Genomic DNA, 14,637 nt, shown 5'->3' with positions numbered 1-14,637 from the left:
AGAAAGGGCTCTAGGGGTCAGAGTGGAACACAAGCTAAGCAGGAATCAAGTGTGTCTCACTGTTGTTAGAAGCAAACAACAAAACCCCCGATCTTCTGAGCTGCTTAAACAGAAGTGTTGTGAGCAAGACACAGGAAGTCAGTGTCCCGCTCTGCTCCGGGCTCATTAGGCCTCAGCTCTGGGGTATTGTGCCCAGGTCTGGACTCCACATTTCAAGAAGGATGTGGAGAAACTGGAGAAGGTCCAGAGAAGAGCAACAAGAAGGATGAAAGGTCTAGACAAGGTGAGTGAGGAGGGAAGACCAAAAGAATGGGGTTTGTCTAGTCTAGGAAAGAGCAGGCTGAGCACAGCCACGACTGCAGCTTTCAAGTTCCTCAAAGGTTGTTCCAAGGAGAAGGGAGAAAAATTGTTCTCCTCAACCAATAAGGACGGGACAAGAAACAATGGGCTTAAACTGCAGCAAGGGTGGTTTAGGTTGGACATGAGGGAAAACTTCCTGTCAGGGTGGTTAAGCACTGGCATAAATTTCCCAGGGATGCTGTGGATTCTCTACTCTTGGAGATGTTTAAGAGCAGGTTTGATAAACACCTGTCAGGGATGGTCTAGATGGTATCTGCTCCTGCTGGACATGACACCCTCTCGAAGTCCCTTCCCGCTTTGGTGTTCTACAATTACACTTTTCAGAGCTACCGACAGAAATAGACACCGACATGTCTAACACGGTCCAGCACTCACAGCCGTTCGCATCTGTGCCTGGGCAAAGGAGAATGTTATACAGAATTCATATCTACAGCTACAGCTCAGATTCCCACCAATTCCCAGCTAGCTGGGCCTATTTCTGTGTATGACTAAGTAAATATCCTATAGCGATAAGAGACGACAGAAAGCTCTCTCCACACAACCTACATCATACAATATTAACTCACCCTGGACAAATAATTACCCACCCTTCATTCCTTTGGCTGTTTGCAATAATAATTCTGAGAGATTTATCACGTGTAGCGTGTTAGAGATTTCTGTTAAGCAGAGCATCATAACACAACCTCTCAAATACAACGGCCCACCAGGTTGTGTGTCGGTGCGTGTGTGTGTGTGTCTCTGCTGCCCCTGCTGGAGGGGCAGAGACCTGTGGTGTGCATGTATTAGATTTACAGCTGATTCCTCAGCTGCCTTCAGCACCTGGCTGGATTCCTTTCCCCCGCCAGACGCATGGCTGAGCTCCCTTTGTAATGGAGCATCGCACAAGCCAGCTCGGAGACAGCACACCTACGGAGCGCACCGCTCTCACTGTATTTCCCCCCTTAATGATTAATTGTTCCGGAGAGCGAAACTACCTGGCAGCTTTTCTCAAATGAGAACACAAAAATGGCTGCGTTGGATCAGACCACGGGCCCATCTACCCCGGCATCCCGCCTCCTCCACCACGGGTCAGACCACGGGCCTATCTACCCCGGCATCCCGCCTCCTCCACCACGGGTCAGACCACGGGCCTATCTACCCCGGGATCCCGCCTCGTACACCACAGGTCAGACCATGGGCCCATCTACCCCAGCATCCCGCCTCCTCCACCACAGGTCAGACCATGGGCACATCTACCCTGGCATCCCGCCTCCTCCACCACAGTTCAGACCACGGGCCCATCTACCCCGGCATCCTGCCTCCTCCACCACAGGTCAGACCACAGGCCCATCTACCCCGGCATCCTGCCTCCTCCACCACAGGTCAGACCACAGGCCCATCTACCCCGGCATCCTGCCTCCTCCACCACAGGTCAGACCATGGGCCCATCTACCCCGGCATCCTGCCTCCTCCACCACAGGTCAGACCATGGGCCCATCTACCCCGGCATCCCGCCTCCTCCACCACAGGTCAGACCATGGGCACATCTACCCCGGCATCCTGCCTCCTCCACCACAGGTCAGACCATGGGCACATCTACCCCGGCATCCCGCCTCCTCCACCACAGGTCAGACCATGGGCACATCTACCCCGGCATCCCGCCTCCTCCACCACAGGTCAGACCATGCGCACATCTACCCCGGCATCCCGCCTCCTCCACCACAGGTCAGACCACGGGCCCATCTACCCCGGCATCCTGCCTCCTCCACCACAGGTCAGACCACGGGCCCATCTACCCCGGCATCCCGCCTCCTCCCCACAGGTCAGACCATGGGCCCATCTTCCCCCAGTGCTGGCACCTGCTTGCTCTGCCATGCTGGGGTAATGCCCTCCCCCCCCAGCTGGAGGCCGGCTTTCCCCACCTCAGGGGGCAGGAGGGACACACACACAGTCTCTCTCACACACACCCTCATCCCTCCAGCTGCTCGGTGATGACTCAGCTCCAGCTATTAATTATCCAGGAAACCAGTGGGGGGGAGGGGAAATTTATTTTAGTAACAATGCCGATTCCAGAGGGCCCCCACATCCCTGCATCACCAAGACAACCAGGAACTCCCTCCCGCTCCCCTCAAATACTTCACACACACCCCTGGATCTTCCCCTCCCTGGATAAGGGCCAGTGTGTTCTGGGGCGGCTCCCCCATTTGTTATTGTAGGGTCTCTGGCACGTGCCCCTCTTTGGTCCTACAGACTCTGATTTGGGGCTTGCTTCTTACACTCCTGGTTTGTTATTGTAGGGTGCCCTTTGTTATGGGAGCGTTGTGCAGGCCGATTCCCTCGGAGCCAGACCCAGCAGGGGACTGTTTGGAGACCGAGGAAGAGATGTAGGAAACGGAAGGTAGAGGAAAGAGGAAACTGGTAGCTGCACCTCAGCACCGGGTGAGCCGTCCCCTGTTCCGCGTTGCGTGACCTGTGGTGGCTGCAGCTGAGCACCAGGAGAGCTCTCTCCAGATGATGTTATGTGAGGCTGTGCTCCAGCTGTCCTTCCCCAGAGGTGGTTGCAGCTCAGCACCAGGAGAGCGATTCCCTGTGCAGCGTTATGCATGGCTGTTCCCCAGCTGTCTCAGACCAGAGGTGGCTGCACCACGTGAATGTCGCCTACCGTAGAAACAGCTGTTGGGAGGCTGGTGCTGTGTATGCTTCTGGTTGCCATAGCAATGTATCCTGGCAGCCCTATATTGTCACTCCTCCTCCGATCTGTCAGCTCCCCCTCCCGCCCCCATGTCACCTAGCAACGGCCTGCTACATTAGCCTCGAGGTTTCACTACCACGCACCCCTAGCAACTCAGCTCCCAGCCACCATCGGGGGAGAGAACCCAGGAGTCCTGGCTCCCAGCCCAGCCCCCCCAGCTATACCCACCAGACCCCCCCAAGCCCCCCAGAGGCAGGAGAGAACCCAGGAGTCCTGGCTCCCAGCCCCGAATGCTCTAAGAGCCAGACCCCCCACCCTGCACCCCAAGAGAACCCAGGCACCCTGACACACACACACACACAGTCCAGAATCATGGCTGCTCCCAACTCTTGTGGGGGAGGGAGCAGGCTGGGGCGGAGTCAGGCAGGACTCCTGGGTTCTCTCCCCAGCTCCAGGAGGGGACAGGGTCTGGTAGGTCAGGCTTGGGGCTCTCCTCACCCGCCTGCTCCTGCCAGCTGGCCCCCCCAGCCTCACCCCCTGCCCCCCCGTGGGGCTGAGGTGCTCTGCCAGAGGGGCCAGTCCCCAGCCCCACAGCGCCGCTCTGCTGCAACACAGGCCCTTGGGCCCAGCCCTGGGCAATGGGGCCAACTCTGCCCAGCATCGTTGGTGGGGAGAGGCAGCGCCAAAAGCAGCGCCAGGGCCCACTTCCCCAGCCCAGGCCATGGGGGTACCTGGGGCTGACTCCCTCCTCGCCCTGCGCCAGCAGAGGCCACCCCAGCCCGCGGGGAAGGGAAAGGCCCCACGGCCCCATAAGGCCCCCTTGTGCCATCACATCCTTGCAAATCACCCACCGGCAGCTCCCCACGTCACATGGTTCGAGTCTCACAACGGCGGGTCCCCACGTCGCACAGTTCTCACAAGAGTGAGCCCCCACCTTGCACGATTTTCACAAGGGCGGGTCCCCACGTTGCATGTTCTCACAAGAGCGGGTCCCACCTTGCACGATTTTCACAAGGGCAGGTCCCCACATCACATGGTTCGGTTCTCACAACGGCGGGTCCCCACGTCGCACAGTTCTCACAAGAGTGAGCCCCCACCTTGCACGATTTTCACAAGGGCGGGTCCCCACGTTGCATGTTCTCACAAGAGCGGGTCCCACCTTGCACGATTTTCACAAGGGCAGGTCCCCACATCACATGGTTCGGTTCTCACAACGGCGGGTCCCCACGTCGCACAGTTCTCACAAGAGTGAGCCCCCACCTTGCACGATTTTCACAAGGGCGGGTCCCCACGTTGCATGTTCTCACAAGAGCGGGTCCCACCTTGCACGATTTTCACAAGGGCAGGTCCCCACATCACATGGTTCGGTTCTCACAACGGCGGGTCCCCACGTCGCACAGTTCTCACAAGAGTGAGCCCCCACCTTGCACGATTTTCACAAGGGCAGATCCCCACGTCACACGGTTCTCACAAGGGCAGGTCCATCTCACACAGTTCTCATGAGGCTGGTTCCCCCACACTGCATGGGTCTCACAAGAGTGGGCCCCACCTTGCATGACTTTCACAAGGGCAGATCCCCACGTCGCACGGTTCTCACAGGGATGGAGGGCATGGCCCCCAGCCATGCCAAAGCCATGCTGCCACCGCCCCAACAGTTCTCCTTCACCACCGAGCCTTGACACATCATGACCACGGCCCAGTCAGCCTCCAGCCGGGGCTGGGGCCGGGGCACCCACGGGAAGTCCAGGCAGGGGGGAGGAAGGGCTGGCGATTGCCACGGTCCCGTCCGTCCCATCCCTGTCCCCATGTGGCCTCACACCCCAAATGCTTCACCTGTGACAGAGCCATGGTGCATCAGCCTGGCCCTGGGGCTGAGCAGCCCAGCAGAGCCACCAACTTGCAGAGGGGTTCACAGGGGGACAGTCCTGGCACTGCAGCATGACCCGTCCCGAGCATCGTAGGGCAGCCAGATAACCCCTCCCCGCAGGGCACTACACAGGGAGGAAGATGCTGTGTGCAGTGATGTCTAGTGGTTAGAGCAAGGAAGTGCTGGGAGCCAGGATTCCCAGGTTCTCCCCCACATCTAGGACCAGACTCCATTCCCGTCCCTGAGCATTCTCGCCTCCCATCTCACCCTGACTCTGAGCCAGAGAGCGAACCCAGGAGTCCTGGGTCCCAGCCCCCTGCTCTAAGCACAAGGGCCCATCCCCCTCCCAGATCTGGGGAGAGAACCCAGGAGTCCCGGCTCCCAGCCCTCAGCTCTAACCGCTCTGCTACTTACTTCAACAGCCATCCCCCCGGCTGGCAGTGTTGTTTTAACACAACACGCAGACACACACACACAGCATCAGTATGTTTGTACTTGTACGCAGCAGTTGTGTGTCTTATGTACGCTATGGGAAGGGGGAAAATTGGAAACAGTTGCTTCACTAATGACATAATTAGCAGAGGGAAACAATTTTCTTCCCAGCTGGAGGAGGAAAGGGGAGCCCAGTGGTGAGAGCGTGTGGACTGGGATCCCCAAGGCCAGGGCTCTGTCCCCAAGTCTGGGAGGGAGTCAGGTCTGGTGATTAGAGTCGGGGAGGGCTGGGCGACAGGACGCCTGGGTTCCCTCGATGTTTCCCATTCACATAGGACAGGGTACGAGGGAAACATGGAATTTGTTCAAACTTCCCCAAAGCCAACATATTTCATACAGAAAACTACCGGGTGCTGCCCAGACCCCAGCTGAGATCAGGGCCCCGTCGTGCCGGGTGCCGCCCAGACCCCAGCTGAGATCAGGGCCCCGTCGTGCCGGGCGCTGCCCAGACCCCGGCTGAGATCAGGGCCCCGTCGTGCCGGGCGCTGCCCAGACCCCGGCTGAGATCAGGGCCCCGTCGTGCCGGGCGCTGCCCAGACCCCGGCTGAGATCAGGGCCCCGTCGTGCCGGGCGCTGCCCAGACCCCGGCTGAGATCAGGGCCCCGTCGTGCCGGGCGCTGCCCAGACCCCGGCTGAGATCAGGGCCCCGTCGTGCCGGGCGCTGCCCAGACCCCGGGCGAGATTAGGGCCCTGTCGTGCCAGGTGCTGGCAGACCCTGGCCAAGATCAGGGCCCCCCCAGCCACTCCAAAGCCCCCTCCTAGTTTGTCTCCCGCCCAGCACCAGCACCCGTCGCTGAGCCCTACGCCGCTGGCCCCCAGTGCATGACCCCCTTCGCCAGGCCCAGCTGCCCCCGACCCTGAAGCTTCCAATGCCCACGGACATTACTGACGCAGGCACCGCCTGAGCCACGCACGCAGAGCCCCTGCAGCGAGCAGCCAGGGCTGGAGTAGGCAGGAGCGCCCGCCCCTCCCGCTGCAGCGCCCCCCGCTGGCAGAGGCACCCTCGCAGCCTGCGGTGGGCGAGGGGGCAGAACGCCTGGGTTCTGCCAGCCCCAGCCCAGCTCCAGACACCCAGCTGGGAGCGACCGGAGCCAGCTCAGGCCATTCAGGTGCCCAGCCCAGACAGCAGTGGGGGAGTGGAGAGGAGGGAGGGTTTGGTGGCTGGGATCAGTGGGGGAGGAAGGAGGACCCCAGGGGGCAGGGCAGGAGGGGGCTCGGGGGGCCACTGACCTGACGGTGCGGGAGTTCTCCCCATCAGACCTGCGGGAGAAAAGGAGAGAGACAGGATGAGTGACGGGGGCACCCCAGGCCCAGGTGCCCCTTTTCCAGCCCCCCCGCCCCACTGCTGCACCTGCAGGCTCCTGCCTCACTGCTGCTGGGAAGCGCAGACGGGCGTTAGGTCTGTGCTGCACCTCCAGAACCTGGGCGGGTGGGGGGATCACAGCTGAATCCTGATCCGCAGCCCCTGGCTAGGCCAGCTCTGAGATACCCTCCTGCCTCTGCTGGTGCCCCCCACTCCGAACCCACAGCCCCCAACCCCTGGGCTCTGATTTGGGCCGGGAGAGGTGGAAGAGGGGGTGTGACAGACAGGTCACTCGAACACCTGCCACAGGGACACGCAGTGGTTTAGGGACAGGCCCTGCCCCATTCCCCAACCCCTGAGCCAGCCAGGCCCTGCCCTGGGAAGGGGGGAGCCAGCGCCCCAGAAGGGACAGGCCCCCTCTCGGAGCCCCTCCCCCCCACTCTGCATTGGGGTCAGGGTCTTCAGGGCCAGCCTGGCCCCGGCAGGCCGGAGCTGAGCCCCCAGTTCACAGAATGGGCAGGGGCCAGAGACAGCCAAACCCAAATGCTCATTAGCTCATGAGCAAAAATCATGGTCCCTGCCAGGATACCATGGGGAAGATTCCTAGAACCCAGGCAGCCAGGTGCCCAGCTTCCCTGCTCCAGCCACTAGGCTCCACTCCCCTCCCAGAGCCGGGGGAGAACCCCGGGGTCCCGGGGCGTGGTGCAGCACAGGCCTTTCCGAGGCTGGTGCCCCACCACCACCCGAGCCAGAGCTCGGAGCAGGGCTGAGTTGCCCAGCTGAGGGTTGGATGCCGGACAGGCCTGACAGACCAGGGGTACCCAGCAGGGCACTGACCCCTGGGTGGCACCAGCAGAGAACGGAGCCAGACCTGGCCAGGCCAACCTGGGCGGGGGCGGCTGGCTGAGGGACGGGGGTGGCTGGTTGAGGGAGGGGGGGCGAGGGTGGCCGGCTGAGGGGGGGGGGTGGCCGGCTGAAGGACGGGGTGGGGGTGGCCAATTGAGTGAGGGGGGCAGGGGGTGGGCGGGGGTGGCCAACTAGAGGGAGGTGGGGGGGTGGCCGGCTGAAGGACGGGGTGGGGGTGGCCAATTGAGTGAGGGGGGCAGGGGGTGGGCGGGGGTGGCCAACTAGGGGGAGGTGGGGGTGGTCGGCTGAAGGACGGGGTTGGGGGCGGCTGGCTGAGGGACAGTGGCGGGGGTGGCTGGGTGAGGGAGGGGGTGGGGGTGGCCGATTGAGTGAGGGGGGCAGGGGGTGGGTGGGGGTGGCCAACTAGGGGGAGGTGGGGGTGGTCGGCTGAAGGATGGGGTTGGGGGTGGCCGGCTGAGGGAGGGGGTGGAGGAGCCGGGAGAGGGGGGGCTGGGTGGCCGATTGAGGGAGGGGGATGAGGCTGAGCTGGCCCTGCCCAGCGGCTCTGGCCGGCTGCCCCGGCACAGGGAGCCCAGGGGGCTCCTTCCCTGGAACAGGTGGCAAAGCGGCAGGGGCCAGGTCCGGCGTCATCAGCCCCGGCTCCCACTGGCGGCCCCATCTGCTGCCATTTCTGGCCTCCAGTGAGAGGGGGACAGCTGGCCGCAAGTGTCTGAGCCCCGAACCTCAATGCCAGCATACCCCAGTCCCTGCCCCCGAGCCAGCCAGGCCCTGCCCCAGTCCCTGCCCCCCGAGCCAGCCAGGCCCTGCCCTAGTCCCTGCCCCCCGAGCCAGCCAGGCCCTGCCCCAGTCCCTGCCCCCCGAGCCAGCCAGGCGCTGCCCTAGTCCCTGCCCCTGAGCCAGCCAGGCCCTGCCCCAGTCCCTGCCCCCCGAGCCAGCCAGGCCCTGCCCCAGTCCCTGCCCCCCGAGCCAGCCAGGCGCTGCCCTAGTCCCTGCCCCTGAGCCAGCCAGGCCCTGCCCCAGTCCCTGCCCCCCGAGCCAGCCAGGCCCTGCCCTAGTCCCTGCCCCCCGAGCCAGCCAGGCCCTGCCCCAGTCCCTGCCCCCGAGCCAGCCAGGCCCTGCCCCAGTCCCTGCCCCCCGAGCCAGCCAGGCCCTGCCCCAGTCCCTGCCCCCCGAGCCAGCCAGGCCCTGCCCCCGAGCCAGCCAGGCCCTGCCCCAGTCCCTGCCCCCCGAGCCAGCCAGGCCCTGCCCCAGTCCCTGCCCCCCGAGCCAGCCAGGCCCTGCCCCAGTCCCTGCCCCCCGAGCCAGCCAGGCCCTGCCCCAGTCCCTGCCCCCGAGCCAGCCAGGCCCTGCCCCAGTCCCTGCCCCCCGAGCCAGCCAGGCCCTGCCCCAGTCTCTGCCCCCCGAGCCAGCCAGGCCCTGCCCCAGTCCCTGCCCCTGAGCCAGCCAGGCCCTGCCCTAGTCCCTGCCCCCGAGCCAGCCAGGCCCTGCCCCAGTCCCTGCCCCCCGAGCCAGCCAGGCCCTGCCCCAGTCTCTGCCCCCCGAGCCAGCCAGGCCCTGCCCCAGTCCCTGCCCCCGAGCCAGCCAGGCCCTGCCCCAGTCCCTGCCCCCGAGCCAGCCAGGCCCTGCCCCAGTCCCTGCCCCCCGAGCCAGCCAGGCGCTGCCCCAGTCCCTGCCCCCCGAGCCAGCCAGGCCCTGCCCCAGTCCCTGCCCCCCGAGCCAGCCAGGCCCTGCCCCAGTCCCTGCCCCCGAGCCAGCCAGGCGCTGCCCTAGTCCCTGCCCCCCGAGCCAGCCAGGCCCTGCCCCAGTCCCTGCCCCCGAGCCAGCCAGGCCCTGCCCCAGTCCCTGCCCCCCGAGCCAGCCAGGCCCTGCCCCAGTCCCTGCCCCCCGAGCCAGCCAGGCCCTGCCCCAGTCCCTGCCCCCCGAGCCAGCCAGGCCCTGCCCTAGTCCCTGCCCCCCGAGCCAGCCAGGCCCTGCCCCAGTCCCTGCCCCCCGAGCCAGCCAGGCCCTGCCCCAGACCCTGCCCCCCAAGCCAGCCAGGCCCTGCCCCAGTCCCTGCCTCATTCCCTGCCCCGAGTCAGCCAGGCCCTGCCCCAGTCCTTACCCCCTGAGCCAGCCAGGCCCTGCCCCAGTCCCTGCCCCCCGAGCCAGCCAGGCCCTGCCCTAGTCCCTGCCACATTCCCTGTCCCCCGAGACAGCCAGGCCTTGCCCTGGGCCAGGCCAGAGCCGGCTCCTCCATAGTTTGCCCAGGGCTGAGATGCAGCCACCTCTGGGCTGGGGTGGTTGGAGAACAGTTGGGGGCCAGAAAACGAAGAGGAAACCTCCTGCCCCTGTAAATGCTGGGCCGGGGGGCTCCCCTGAGCTGGGATCTGGCTGGGACACCTGGGTCCCTGTGCTCTGGGGGGAAGACAGAGGAAGTGAAGAAGCCAAATAGGACAGGAGAGATGGAAAGGGAAAGTCCCATTGGAAAGAGTCGTTAAGAGCCAAGGCCCCTGAGGCCTCACCTGAGGGCCAGATTCTGAGCTCCACTCCCCCAGGGACCGGCTAGATGCCACCGCCAGGGAGCCAAGTGACCCCACCTGAAAAAGTCCTTGGCTGGGACCCAGGACACCTGGGCTCTGGGAGGGCAGTGGGGGCTGATGGTTAGAGTGGGGGAGATGGGAGCCAGGACTCCTGGGTTCTCTCCCCAGCTCTGGAAGGGCAGTGGGGGCTGATGGTTAGAGTGGGGGAGATGGGAGCCAGGACTCCTGGGTTCTCTCCCCAGCTCTGGGAGGGCAGTGGGGGCTGATGGTTAGAGTGGGGGAGCTGGGAGCCAGGACTTCTGGGTTCTTCCCCAGCTCTGGGAGGGCGGTGGGGGCTGGTGGTTAGAGCAGGGGGGCTGGGAGCCAGGACGCCTGGATTCTCGGGCAGTGGGGGCTGGTGGTTAGAGCAGGGGGGCTGGGAGCCAGGACGCCTGGGTTCTCTGGCACTGGGAGGGGAGCGGGGCCCATCGTTAGAACGGTGCGGGGGTGGGCACAAGAACATCAGGAGGGGGAGGCTCAGGCCCCTGCCCCCCCCAGCGCGCACTCGGGCGCTGATGAGCACCTCGGTGCAGAGTGGGCGGTAAAAGACAGATCTGTGCTGCTTTAAGTCATTTGCAGCAGCATCCAAACCACGTTGCTGATTTCTGAGCTGCGGGAGGAGGCGGTGCTGGGAATCGCAGAGAACACGCGGCTGGAGCCATCAGTTCGCCCCACGCCGCCCAGCCTGCAGGCTCCCCAGACCCCCCCATCCCCCAGGGCCTCCGAGCTTGCCTGAGCCTCTCCCAAGGTCACAACGCTTCCTGGGACCCCAGGGCCCCTGGAAGGTCACTGGAGGCGGCCCGAGGTCGCCAGATACCCCATGGCATTGCCAGAGCTCCAAAACAGCCCCAGGTCATGCCAAGCCAGCCCGAGCTGTCCGAGTCCCCCGACCCCACACGCCCAGCAGGGCCTGGCCCACAGCTCAGAAGCGGATGGGAGGAGGGTTTGGACAGAAGCTGCCGGGGGAGAGGGACGGAGCCGACCCCGGAAGGGCCAATGGGAAGGCCGTGATGGTCCTGGGAGCCCTTCAGAAGCCAAAGTGCAGTGAGAATCAGATTCCTTCTGAGCTGGACACCAAAGGAATGGAACCCAGGTGTCCTGGCTCCCAGCTCTAACTGCTGGACCCCACTCCCCGCCCAGAGCCAGCAAGGAACCCAGAAATCCTGGCTCCCAACTGCCCTTCCCACTGCTCTAATCTCCCCCTCACCCCACTCTGCCCCCCGACTCAGGAGAGAACCCAGCTGTCCTGGCTCCCAGCTGTAACCACTGTCCTCCCACAGCTGGGAGAGAACTCAAGTGCACCCCAACTGTCCATAAGCCGAGCCCCATGCCCTGGATACTTCGCTCCCCACTCCCAAAGGAAAGGGGGAATTCGATCACCCCACCCCCTGCATACACCACTGACCAGTCCAGGCCCTATTACCCATCACCCAGCCTTGTTCCCCATCCCTCCTGCAGAGACCAGCTGTGGGGCCCCTGAGATGGAGGCCATCCCACATGCATCAGGGTGAGAGTCTAAAACCCCCTCCTGCCAAGAGAGCCCAGAGCACATTTTAGATCCCCCTGCTAGCAGCTGTATCTGAGCAGGTTCTAGGTCTATCACTCTAGAACCCCCACTTCCAGACACACACAGGCAGGCTCTAGAACACTGCTCCTTGCTGCACTGAGGTGCCATGTATGGAACCAGCTGCTACGAGACAGCACGACAGTGCCTTGTCCTCCTGCTTCTAAACACTCCTAGACAACTCCTAGAAAAGTCAGGGAAACTGGTTCTTGAGCTACAAGTGCTGGGATCAGACTCTAAAACTTGCTTCCATTGGCATTGAGGGATGCCCAGAACATCTAGACTTGTCCCCTCTGCCACAAGCAGCAAAGCGAGGCAGGTCTCGTGTGTGATCTAGAACATCAAACTTTCAGGCACCCTGGGGAGAAGTCTCTAGAACCCACCTACCTCCTAAGTCTACAACCCCTTATAAAATTCAGGAAATAAGGCTCCAGAATCCCTGGCCTTTAGGTATGTAGTAGCCCTTGCTTCTAGACACATGAACAGCAGCTCCAGAGCCTCTGCTGCTACAAGGCTAAGGGAAGATCCCCACAAAGCTCACTGGAGATGGGGCAGGATGGGTCCCTGAGAGTGGGGGGAGGGTCTGGAGCAAGGTGGAGATGGGGCTAGAAAGCAGAGGGGGATCTAGAGCAGGTTGGGAGGTGATGAATCTAGAGCAGGGAAGGCAGCAATTAGGAATCTAGAAATGGGACAGATAGTTCTTGGAACAGTGGGAAAAGTAGGCATCTGGAGAGAGAAGGATTCAATACTCTAGAGCAGGGAGCCTTGACAGGGTGAGACAGTCAGAACAGGGAAGCAGGCCTGTAGAACAGAGCAGAGTGAGGCAGAGCAGGGGAGAGGGATCTCGAGCACAACAAAGACTTGCAGAACTGGGGGGGGTGTTCTCTAGAGCACATAACCCAAGTGATCTAGAGCAGGGTGGCCCAAACCAGCCTTAAGATCCAGAGCAAAACAGAGACCCAGGCATGGGGACCCTAGGGATTCTAGAGCAGGGATCTAGCCTGGGGGCAGGTTCTAGAGCAGGGGCCCAGCTCCTTACTTTCTCTGCAAGGTGGTGGCTGGACTGGTGCTGGTACTGGTGCTGTGGCCGCCGCCGGCTCCAGGGCTGGAACTTCGAGAGGCGCCCCGGCTCAGCTGGCCCCGCTCCCTCTCCCGGGGCGGGCGGGGGTACTCCCTCTCCTTGTCTCGATTCTGGTGGGCACTGCTCCGCTCCCGGACGGAGCCGCCCTCCCGGTGCAGCTGGCATTGGTCTCGGTAGTGGTTGTCCCGGTTCTGGCACTGCCCCTCACGGGCCCCATGGTGCAGGTCTCGCTCCTTGTCCCGGGTCTGGTACGGCCCATCCCGCTCCACGCGCTTCTGGTACTGGACCTCCCGGTCAGCGCGCCCTTGGTACTGCCCGTCCCAGTTCTGGTACTGCCCGTCCCGCTCCGGCCGGCCCTGGAACTGCGCATCCCGGTCGGACCGGCCCTGGTACTGCCCGTCCCGCTCCGGCCGGCCCTGGTACTGCCCGTCCCGCTCCGGCTGGCTCTGGTACTGCCCGTCCCGGTCAGATCGGCCCTGGTACTGCCCGTCCCAGTCGGACCGGCCCTGGTACTGCGTGTCCCGCTCCGGCCGGCCCTGGTGCTGCGTGTCCCGCTCCGGCCGGCCCTGGTGCTGCGTGTCCCGCTCCGGCCGGCCCTGGTGCTGCGCGTCCCGGTCGGACCGGCCCTGGCGCTGCCCGTCCCGCTCCCGAGTGGGCTGCTCGCGGCTCTCCTCCCGCAGGTCCCGGTTCTCCTGGGTCAGCTGCTCCAGCTGCCCCTCCAGCTCCTCGATGCGGCGCCGCTGGGTCTCCAGCAGCTTCTGCTGGCTCTCGATGATGTTGTTGAGCTCCAGCAGGTACTCCACGGCCCGGCTGGGGCTGTCGGCGCCGGGCCCCCCTGCGCCCCCCTCCATGGAGAGGGAGGCCCGCAGGAGGCTGCGCCCGGAGCCGCGCGCCCTGCGCCCAGCAATGATGGAGAGGGACGGGGGGGGCCCGCGGCCGCCCCGCTCCGCCTCCCCCCCCGGCCGGCCGCAGGGGGCTGCAGGGGCCCGGCCGTCGCCGGAGCCTTGCGGGGCGCCCGGGGGAGGAGCCTTGCGGGGCCCCCCGGCTGCTGCCTCCGCCGAGCCACGGCACCGGAGCGCCAGCCCGCCGCCCGCCCGCCGCAGCGCACAGCCACTGCGCACTGCCGGCGCGGCGCGCCGCCCTGCGAGCCCCAGCCCCAGCCCCAGCCCCGCCGGCGGGGGGAGCCCCGAGCCGGGGGGCTGAGGCGAGGCCGAGCCCAAGTGGGCGGAGGACTGGGGCAGCCCCGCGCCCTGGGGGCCGATCCTGGGCCAGACCCAGGGACAAGCCTGCAGAGGTGAACTTGGGGGTCAGTGAAGGGGGGGGTCTGGGGCAGCCCAGAGCTCTGGCCGGGGCAAGTCCTGAGGCAAGCGGGGAGGGCACAGGAGGAGCACCCCAAGTGGCAGGGGTGGCAGCAGGGCCAAGCACAGGAGGCACATGGAGGGGGCCCTGACCCCACAGCTGGGGGGCTGACCTGCCAGTGGAGCCGCCTTGGGGCAGGGCCCCGGCTGCGGAGCCCAGACAGTCGCCCAGCCCCACTTCACCCCACGGATCCAGTGGGGAAGGGCCCAGGGCAGAGGGGCTGGGGGAGCTGGCCTGGCCTGTGGGGCTGAGCTGAGGGGGAACAGGGAGATCACATCTGTGCCCCCGCAGTACCCCATTGCTCTCTGCTCAGAGAACGGGAGTTCCAGTGTCGGGGGAGCGCACGATGGTGAGGGGAAACTGAGGCACAGCCCAAAACCACTCGATGGGGGTGTCTCATTTGCCATCACCAGGTCCTAGGCCCCTGGAGCACACGCAGGTGGTGCTGCCGGCTTGGCTCCTCACAGCTGCGGCCTAGGCCAGGCCTGGGTCCTTGTCTGGCTGCGGGGGGCAGT

This window comes from Carettochelys insculpta, chromosome 22 (assembly GCF_033958435.1).
Source record: "Carettochelys insculpta isolate YL-2023 chromosome 22, ASM3395843v1, whole genome shotgun sequence".
Taxonomy (NCBI): domain Eukaryota; kingdom Metazoa; phylum Chordata; order Testudines; family Carettochelyidae; genus Carettochelys; species Carettochelys insculpta.
Note: the sequence above shows the minus strand (reverse complement) of the source record.